At 35.7% G+C, this 10,904-nt stretch overlaps 1 long non-coding RNA gene, 1 other non-coding gene and 1 pseudogene across 2 annotated transcripts; 1 reads left to right on the plus strand and 2 right to left on the minus strand.

The window, feature by feature from the left end:
* The first annotated feature begins 2,537 nt into the window (after positions 1-2,537).
* Positions 2,538-2,656, plus strand: LOC129890987 (5S ribosomal RNA; annotated as a pseudogene).
* Positions 2,657-3,766: 1,110 nt separating this feature from the next.
* LOC129889364 (uncharacterized) lies at positions 3,767-7,075 on the minus strand. Its single transcript, XR_008766890.1, has 3 exons — positions 6,849-7,075; positions 6,702-6,769; positions 3,767-6,613 (listed from the first exon to the last, which is right to left on the minus strand). It is a non-coding gene; the product is annotated as an uncharacterized LOC129889364 (long non-coding RNA).
* Positions 7,076-9,631: 2,556 nt separating this feature from the next.
* Positions 9,632-9,704, minus strand: TRNAF-GAA (transfer RNA phenylalanine (anticodon GAA)). Its single transcript has one exon. It is a non-coding gene; the product is annotated as a tRNA-Phe (tRNA).
* Positions 9,705-10,904: the final 1,200 nt, after the last annotated feature.

Genomic DNA, 10,904 nt, shown 5'->3' on the forward strand with positions numbered 1-10,904 from the left:
TTCGATTTAAGTACGACGACTTCAATTTAGTTTGTTTCTAACGTCAAGAATCCTTATGCAATTTTTCTACTTCCAAACTTATTTAAGACATTTAATATACCTCATAATATCATCATAAACTTCAATTTGAAAGGAAAAAACTTACCTTTTCCAAAACTTTGTGGCTGCTTGCTAACATTTTGGTACTGCTCAAAACCATAAATTTATATTATTAACATCTTCATAACATCGTTTTATACCATATATAATTAATTCACAGAATGGAATCGGAGACTTACCTTTCTTTCTCCTTGGCTGAACCCACTCTCTCTCTAGTTCTAGATTTTTCTTCTGTTGTTTCTTTCTCTAGAAGTCTCTTGAACTAGAAAGATAAATGACTTTCTTGTAGATAAGAATGAGTCATAGCATATATATATATATATATGCTACTTTAGGGGGGTAACACATGTCAACCCCTAAGTGGTGACACATGTCAAGCCCTCATTAGGCCAACACATCACTTCCTCCTACCATAGGCTTCCACGTGGTAGGTGGGGTCCACCCCTTTCTCCAGATGCTGCCATGTGGCACTCTTCCTTGCTGCCATGTGGCACTCTCTTATGCCTCCATGTGTCACTCTCTTTTCCTCCACGTGGATTTATAATCTCGTCTTACTTTACGAACCTATGTAATACTTGATACGTAAGCTTGGTATGTACTCAAGTAGCTTAAGTATGTAAGATTTCCAAGTTGGTAGCTTATGTAAGTAAGTCGAGTCCTATGACTCATTATTTGGTCTCCAACTTCTTCCGGATTCTTATAACGCTATTTCCAATCTTTCCTATTATGGACTATCCGGCTCCTATGGTAACTTCTAAGAAGCTTGAGAAGCTTTAAGAAACTTAAGAAGCTTAAGAACCTTCCAAGGTACAAAAGTACGAGGTGTAACATCCTTTCCCCTTTAGAACATTCATCCTCAAATGTGAACCATAAACCCTCCTCAAGATCTTATACCAACTATATAGAGAGTTTCTCTGTTCCATCGTAATAACACATACTTTCACCGAGCAATCAATATCAGAGTTCTAAAGATTGGGATTACCTATAGACGTAAAGAATAGGTACGGATACTTGTGCTTCATTTCCCTTTCAGCTTCCCAGGTCATTTCTTTGTGACTCTTCTTTCGCCATAACACCTTTATGGAAGTTACGTCCTTAATTCACCACTCCTTACTCCATCGATCCAGGATGGAAACCGGTTATTTCTCATAGGATAACTCCTCTGTGACCTAGATATCCTCTGAGGAATATATTCGGGATGGATCACCAACACACTTGCGAAGAATCGATACATGGAAGACTGGATGTACTGCTTCTAGATCCGCCGGTAAGTCTAACTCACAAGCAACCTTGCCTATTCGGTGGAGGGTCTGATAAGGGTCAATGCATCTCGGAGTAAGGTCCTCTTTCTTTCTAGCTCTCATCACTTTCTCTGTGGGTGACACTTTTGAGAGTGCGTAATTATAACTTGAAACTCTAAAGATCGACGTCTATTATCCGCGTATGATTTTTGTCGACTCTAAGCTGCTAATAATCTCTCCTGAATAAGCTTCACCTTCTATACCACTTATTGAACCACGTCTAGGCGTATTATTCATGTTTTACTACCATCAGACCAATCAATTGGTGACTTACACTATCCGCCATACCAAGTCTCGTAACGGTGCTATCTGGATACTAGAATGATAGTTCATATCGTAAGTACTTTTGAAGGGTTGTAGGCAATTTTCCGAGCTACCTTTGGATTTAACCGTATAGGCCTGCAATATATCGTCTAACGTTTAGCTAGTAAGCTTAGTATGTCCATTAGTCCGAGGGTAAAATGGTGTACGAAGACCTATCTGTCTTCCCAATCTCTTCGTGGACTGGTCTTCGGTAGTTAACTGTAACTTGGAATCCTTTATCTAGGACAATCCCAATCTCTTCGTGGACTGGTCTTCGGTAGTTAACTGTAACTTGGAATCCTTTATCTAGGACAATAGCTATGGGAACTCTATAAGGTCCTACCACCCTCTTGACCTATAATTTCACACCATCTCAGCTGAGCAGGTAGTCTTTGATTGAAAGAACATGGACTGATATTTTTAACCTGCGGATAACATTCCATATAGAATTATTTATACAGGGAGTACAAAGTGAGTCTTGTAGCCAAGGTTGTATTGTGGAATCTTCGACCTCGTATATTATTTTTTGCCTTATTTAGATGACATTAACTGGTACCCTAACCTTTTTGGGTTTTGCTTTTTGCCCATCAGAGTCGTCTACCAAGTTGTGTTGAAGTCCCCTCACACAGTGACCTGTATAGCCGTTCCGTGGTTTGCCTATCATTAACTGGTATTATGTTGAAGAACTGTGGCATACAAGTGTGCCATCTATTAGTAATCAGCTAATCCTTCTTGTTTTGCTTAAGCTTTTTTTAATTTCCTTAACGTAACTTATAACACTCTAGGTATATAATCTCGTGTCGTTGCTTCGCCGCTAGTTCAGATTCTTCCATCTCGTGCGATCATAGCATCACTAACGCACCAGATCCCACTAGAATTTTAAAGTTAAATGTGCTTGGGAGAGAAGAGTACTAGGATGGGTGACCCCTCGGGAAGTTCTCGTGTCACGTTCCCTTGCAATCTTTGCAATAATGTGTGAAGGCACTCAACCTAGCTCAAGATTTACCTTAGTGTCTTCTTGCTAGTCTTCATGTTTCGCCTTTCCCTCTCCGCACCTGTCTTATACTCGATGTCGGGATAGATCATTGGTTCAACCACGGCTAGGTCTTATTTTTCCCTTAGTACTCACCCCATCTCGGTAGTTGGGTCTAACCCATCTTGACATCTCTCTGTAACGTATCCAAAACATCCTATCTCCTTTTCTCATGTACTTCTCACTTGACCCTATACTCAACATATACTTATCCATAGGTTGCATAACCATTTTGATACAACCTGTATAAGATAGACATAATCTTTTCATTTCCCGGCCCTTCTTGCTTTACATATCGACTTCACACTAGAACTTGCTTGCGCTAACACTATTTTGTCCTACTCCTTTCTTTTCTTCCTTTACGTACTCCTTAGTCTCCTCATTTCCTACTGTAAGAGATTTTTTGTTCTTTCTCCTTGCTACTTGTATGTCACCATATCAAAGGCCAATGACGTTGTTGCCATATCTTAATCTTTACCCAAACACGGCCCTACTACCCTTTGCATAGTCTTTAGTTTGCTCAATACTACTCTCTTATCGTATTCACCCCTTGTGGTAGGCACTCATCCCTTAGGGTTCTACCAATGATTCTTCGCATAGTCTCAGATACCGTAGCTCCTATCTGTTTATTGTTGGCCTTGAGCTCCTGCAAACTCATGCAAGTATGGGATCTCACTTAAAATTTAAGTATTCTTGTCAACATGTGATAGTGTCAGTTAATTTCATCTCTCGCATGTATTTCTCTCATCCACTTCCCCCCTTTAGGGCATACCCATGTCATCCTCTGTTTATTTTCAACTATTCATACGCATGTGATTCTATTCGAACACACTTGATATACTGCACCATGTATACACTTTTTGTTAACTCATCTATTCTTTAGGTTGCCCCTGAAAAAAACCTTCATACAACCATGGGGTGCTTAAATTCTCGATAACTCATACCCAATCTTATCTAAGTACTGGTACTCGAGTCATATAACTAATGTAGTAGTTTAGCCAAAGACACCTTTCATTCATCCCAATTAGTACGTCACTAGTGCTTATAATTATGTCCGATTCTCCATTCGGTGCACTTATACTCTGATGACACGTGTTTCTAGATTTGCTATAACACTATCTTCATCCCAGTGAATACCACTTGTTCCTCTTAATGGACTCGCGACACATCAATGGTCTTGCAAAGCTACCTCCCTCATCCTTAAGAGGTCTTACTATTTTCTACGGTGGAGGTACATATACACAATACCCCTTTCTTCTTCATGAGCTTTCATCCTTATCGTGTACTCGATGCTGACTCCCAATCTTACTCACAATCACATTCTTTAGTTACTTCATTACTAGGCCATACGTACTTCCATGATGATTCTCTTTATATTCACACTATATTCTGCTCATGGTCAATCCCGAAGGGTAATATTTCTTAACCTTTATTTACGATCCTTACTCTGGACTAATTCCACCTGGTGGAGCAAACGTACTTAACCCCTTATCCTTCCTCGTCATTCTCATCCTTAATACCTCACAGACAGTCTTAAGACATTCATATCCATCACCATTCTTCTCACCATATCAGTATTGACCTTCTAATTACCACCCATACCGCAATTTACTTATTTCCCAAAGTCAACTGTACTCCTAGTTTAGTCGGATCTTATCATTACCGTGGATACAATCTCTCAAGATATACTATCACCTTATATCTCATTCTCTTTCTATTTCAAAAAAAAATTGGTAGAGTTTCCTCTATATTCCTTACTATCCCAAACCTTCACTCAAGAAATACCAACAATACCTCATAGGGACAACATATATATATATATGCATATCATAGCCTATCACAGCCACACGGGGCTTTCAATATCAATAACCGTATGAAAATAATGGACTTACCTCATGTGTCCACCTCAAATTGCATTTGTTACACTTCCTTATCTACTTTTCTTTAAATTTTCAACTTTACATTTCAAGCTCAACACCTTACTCAACATATCTCCTTCATATCTTTGCTTACCCCTATACTGTGTAGCTCTCAATATCATCAATTGCGTTCCTCTATCGATGTCGTTCCTCAGCTGAAATCAAAGGTTATAAAAAGGGAATTCATGTCCTATGGCTAGGCTCTATCGCACGATCTTAGATATGAAAGAAAGGTAACATCCTAAATGTCCTGTAGCCTCCTATTTATAGATGTGGCACGCAACACACTGATAAACAAGACTCTACAATACACGGTCTATATACATTCCGAGGAGGGACCGCTCTGATACCACTTCTGTCATGACCCAACCCTATAGGACCTGACGGGTGCTCAAATTAGACACTCGCGTGTACCCTTTCTAACTATAAGTAAATATGTCTCCTATTTCAGTAATAGTGTGCCAACATGCAAGACAATATATAAGCCGATGAGGCTATCGTAACATATAGACACAACTGTTCATACATACATATACAACCCACATACATATCTACAGACCTCTAAGAGTAAAAAGAAATAGAAATATAAGGTGGGACAGGGCCTCCGTCGTATCCCTGAATAAACAACTATATACATTAAATGATTAGCACCAAAATCCAGGCTCCGGAATAAAGGAGCACTTCCGACATAGCTGAGTGGGAGTCCTAAGCTGGTGGATCTCCAAAGTAAGTACCTGTACCTGCGGGCATTAAATGTAGCTCCCTCCTTCGAAGAAATGGAGGTCAGTACGACATATATATTGAGTATGTAAAACATAACACATCATAACTAAGACCATAACTGAAATAAGGATGCAAGGGACAAGTGTAATAATTAACAAATTAATGTACCTGCACCTTAGGACACATAGTCATATACATCCTCATACACTGTACCCGACTCGCTAAGGAACTCGAGATCATAATTATTTCATCATATTACCATATGACCATAGCCTCATCCCATTTCATCATGTATATTATTTCATCAGGTCATTGCATACGGCATTATATAATCGTATACGGCATAATCTTATCGTATATGTCATCATAGTACATTCGGTCCACTATGGGGCTCGGGGTCACAAGTGTATCCCTATATTTTATATGCATGCCTACGTAAGTATCTGGCCCTTTAGTGATGGACTCGGTGAAAGAGTAGTGTACATAACATACCGCACTCGGTCCCTTTATGGGACTCGGTGCCATTATCACATAGTGAAATATACCGAGGAATGTTCGGCCCGATCCATAATTTAAAATAATATCGAGGAACGTACGACCCGATCCACATTTCTTTAGGAATACTACAAATATAGTAGCATAGGCAAGAGCTATTCTTGAAGCATGCAAGCATTCCAAATAGGTGAGACACAATCAAATTATCATACAGATCGACTCATTACTACTGTGTAATGTTCTACAAGGCAAATGGGCATGTCCATGGATAATTGAAGATATGATGGATGAAATCAAAGCATGCTTGAAAGATAGAATATACATATTTTGGCATATACTCAGAGAAGGTAATCAACTAGCAGATCATATAGCTAACAGGGTAATAGACAGAGGTAATTGCACGTATACAGACTTTAAAAGCATGGATATAGAGGGAAAGAGGATTATAAACAGTGACAAATTAAAATGCCCATATTTAGGACTATCACCATTGAAAGAATAAGGGGCAGGGAAGGCTATAGCATGAGTTTTTCACATCAGCAATATTCACAATATTTACACAAAGTTTTAAAGCAACAAAAGGTGAGATGCTATCTAGCCTATTCTAATACAACCAACAAAAATGGACTCGACAAAATGGAGGATTTTGATTCATTGTGGAGCGAGTAAACCTGAAAAGAGCTTCATCTCACTTTCATGGGGCCGATCTAAGCTACCTATGCACTCAGACCCAAGACCACCTGAGGATGACCAGAATAGGAGAAGTAATAAGAAAAGGAAAAGCAAATTTGGTGGGTAATAAACAGATGCAAAGAGGGGGGGTACTACCTGAAGGAGAAACTGCAGTCCTTTAGTCGAAGATCCTTCAGCAAAAACGATGAGCACTGTCATCCAACCTGAGAACACATATAAAAGAAGAAAGAGTTAGCAGAGGAAGATGTCGAATCGGGGAAACAAACATCAACAACTACTTACTCTTTGTAGCTGAAATAGAGAGGAATACTGGTCATCAAGCCAAGCTTGTTGATAACCCAAAGAAGCATCAAACAGAGACTTGGATTTGGCCAAGGAGGAAACATGAAAATGAAAGGAGCGGCAGATTTAAGACAAGGAAGAGATAGCAAGAGAGAAATAGGGATCCTTGTTTAGGAAACCCTATCCCACTAATTATATAACCCCATCCGACCGGATTATGGGTTGGGCTTTACATTATATTTTGTTTTGTCTTTTTAATAGTTTGTAGTTGGGGTGTTTTGGATAAAGACATGTCCCAAGAAGGTGTATGATGGTCTATTTATCTCACTTCATTGTGGAGCTATTAATAAAAGTCTCAAATTAAATTTTAAAAAAAATGTTGCTCTTGCTGCAATTGCTGATTCCAATGCCCCTTCTCTTGACATAGATTTTCGACAGTAATCAATCATTCATCCTTCATCCTGTTTATTTCTCAAATGATTGTTCAATTTAATTATCTTTTCCCTACGAAAGTTACTAAATTAATTTTTATTACATATGCTAAAAAAATAAATTATTACTACTACTACTATAATTATTGCAAAGAGATAAAGTAAACGACAACTTCAACGTGAGTAGTGCACATGTGGCCTAAATCAAAAAATTGCATTGAGAAGTATTTTCTACTTTTTAATTTTTTTGTGTGATTTTAATGAAAATTAAAAAAAGTTTTTTAAATTTTGTAGTATTAAAATAAAGATTTATAACATGTATCAAAATATTTTTTAATCTTATAATCTTAAAGAAAAGTAAACAAAGAAATTAAAACTCAAAAAGTGCTTCAATTAGGTTTAAGTAGCAGAGGAATCTCAACCTATATTCTTTGATGATAAATACTACATCAAATCAATTCAAGTTAATTATGATTAAGTGGTAGCTATAAATTGAAGTGATTGATACGTCGAGCCTAATACCTATAGCAATTACAGTGGGCAGTGGGCACATCTGCTGCCTATCAATTTTCATGCTAGTTGTGCATAATATTGACCCCGTTAACTAGTAAAGAATAGACTGGGAAGACCCAAAAAAAAAAGAGGTCCCAACTATGAAAAAGATAGAAATGTGTGTGAATGGGCAATTAAGGAAAACAAAAAATGGATACAATACTAACTGGTTAGCAAAATCCTATATATAAATAGTCCTTTAAGAAAATGTTGCAAGCACTTCAAATTTTGAGCAACATTTCATAAATTTGTTATATGAAGATAAGAACTCTTTGTTACTGCAGGGTCTAGAAGGGGAAAAAAACAAGAGTTGAAAAGGGGCATTTGAAAGAAGAAATTGTATTTAAACATGAATTTCACTCGAACAAAAAAAAGTTGAAATTTTGTTAGCAAATCACCATTTCACTTAATTAGTGTATATGTACCAAAGGCAACAATATGTTGAGCTTTCACTTTTTACGTACTCGGGTTATCATTAGTGAATCGTATGTATATTAATTATCCTTCCATTATATTAGAAGTAAATTTTTATTTGTTTATTTTAGCATATCAAAAAAAAAGGATAGTTTCTTTTTTTTTATTTACCCTTACAATAGCTATTTGTTCTAAATCAATTTTTCAAGTCTTTTAAAGAATACTATATAATAATTAATATGCGTTTTATAGTAAAATATACACTTCATTTTTTATTCTTTAATAAGGAATATGCTAAGTCCATTGAACAACTAAAATTGAGCGGAGTACTTCTTATACTATGTGCTTGGTGTATACATCTTAAGGGGTCATTTGGTAGACGGACTAAGTTATCCCGAGATTATAGTCTTGTGATTATAATTTCTAGACTTACTTATCCCACTTGGTAGATGTGATAAAATAATCTCGAATTGGATGGGATAAGATCGGATACCCCAAAATTAATCTTAAGATAAAATTTATACTGCATTTAATTGATAAATATATAAATTTTATCTCATAATTAATCTTGAAATGTCCCACCTTATTCCACCTACCAAGAATGTTATTCAATAACTCAATGTGCTGGAAATTAGAAAAGTTGATCTGACTAATATATATGATGAAGTGCATTTCGACATAATTTTGAACATTGAATAAGAAAATACATTAAAATATAAAGGTTAACATGCTTTGATAGAAAACAAGGCATGTTGTTGCTTCAATAGACCTAATAATAGTCGGCTGGAACGTGTTTTGAGGGAAATAAAATAATATTGGCTCAATTTATTTGAAAAAATATTAGATTGTTGTGTTTCATTTGAAAACATTTGCTGATTACGGGAATTATGGTTCAATTAGTCAATAGTTTCAAATTAACAAATTCTGTTTGACTTCCTAAACTATGGATTACAGTATATTATATTAACGACACACTAATTTGTGCAATCCAAACCAGATTGGAGACCAACTCGATGATAAGTATTGAGTAGTATAAATTAAAAACAATGAATAGTAAGATCAACCAGCTATTCTCGATTTGGCCTATTAATTTGAAATTTTACGACCGAATATATAAGGACCCTCTTGGCGTGTTTTATTCAAATTTCTTCTAAATTATACCTGGCCCTAATTATTTCTATTAACATAAAAATCATGAGCTTTATTACTCTTTGAAAGTAGATCTGTTTTTTTGTTTTTTGAAAGTAGATCATTGGTGGGTTGAAAATTATCAAATTGCTAAGCTTATAGGGAGTAATTAAAATCATAGATGATTTTATTAAGAGAATATAAAAAGAAAAAAGAAAAAAGAGGTGTAAAGTTGATAAAACCCCAAAAATGTTATTATGCGGTGAACGTGGATCGAACACGTGACCTTCAGATCTTCAGTCTGACGCTCTCCCAACTGAGCTATCCCCGCTTGTTGTTATTGAAGTATCATTTGTGTTTCTTACTGAGTAAATGCTGATACCGACTTTAACTATTGGGAAGCAACAAAAAAGAAGGTATCTGAATATTTTTATGAAACTACTACTCTACACATACTTTAATCATTTACTTGAAAATTACAGGGCGTCGTCGTAGCACTAGCAACTAAGGGTGTTCATAATTTGATTTGGTTCGATTTCTGCTTAAAAGATAATTAAATTAAGTAAGTCGATTTTCTAAATATACAAAACAAATCAAATCAATTAAGTCGTTTTTCTATTGAGTTGGTTTTTAATCCGTATTTATCGTTGTTTTTTTTTAAAAAAAAAAGATTGATTGATTTGTTAAAAGCTTATTGTAATATATTCTTTGATAGATATAACTACATATTAGCGCACAAGACAGTTAAATTAGTGTATGAAATGAAAAAAATATAATATACTATTCATTTAATTTGAAAAGATCTAGCAAATGCAAATGGTGGCATTTTCCAATTTTTGTTGAATGAATCGACTCTCAAATTAGTTGTCACTGATCATATATAATATAAGTATTGTAATCAAGGCCAGGTGAAAGAAACTAATAAAAATATATTTTCCAAAACTAATTAAGTACCTAAACTCAAGAAAGTTTAAAACATTTGGTTTTATTGCTCTTGAACTAGGCCAGTAGAAAAGACTTGAATAGTAAGGAAAACTATCTTATTAGACATGCACTCATACAATATATATTAATTCTATCTATATTTTTAAATAATTGTGTCTTTTACCATTAATTACAAGTTTACTATCATACATTGAGTAAGATACACTTAGATACATGTATTTTTGCTACCAAATATACTAAAATAGGGAGAGAGGCGAGTGAGATAGTCATGTATCCCAGATACATATGAGAATGGCTGTGCGAGATAGGAGGGAGGCGAGGGAGACAAGCGAGTTTCTCTATGTATAGCAGATACATGCGAATCTACTTAGATATAGTGTATCTAGAATAAATTACATCTATTTTTACCCCGTGTACCCTGAAATACATGTATGTGGACGCACCAAAATCTGGTAAAATTCGTAATATTACAAACTAGAGTGTATCTAAGTAATTAAATCTTAAACTAGTAAATTTTTTTGTAAGTTTCCCTAGTAAGTACCGATTGCCCAATGTCCCTCTATGAGCGATGGACAATATATTTTGT

This window comes from Solanum dulcamara, chromosome 5 (assembly GCF_947179165.1).
Source record: "Solanum dulcamara chromosome 5, daSolDulc1.2, whole genome shotgun sequence".
NCBI classification, from domain to species: Eukaryota; Viridiplantae; Streptophyta; class Magnoliopsida; order Solanales; family Solanaceae; genus Solanum; species Solanum dulcamara.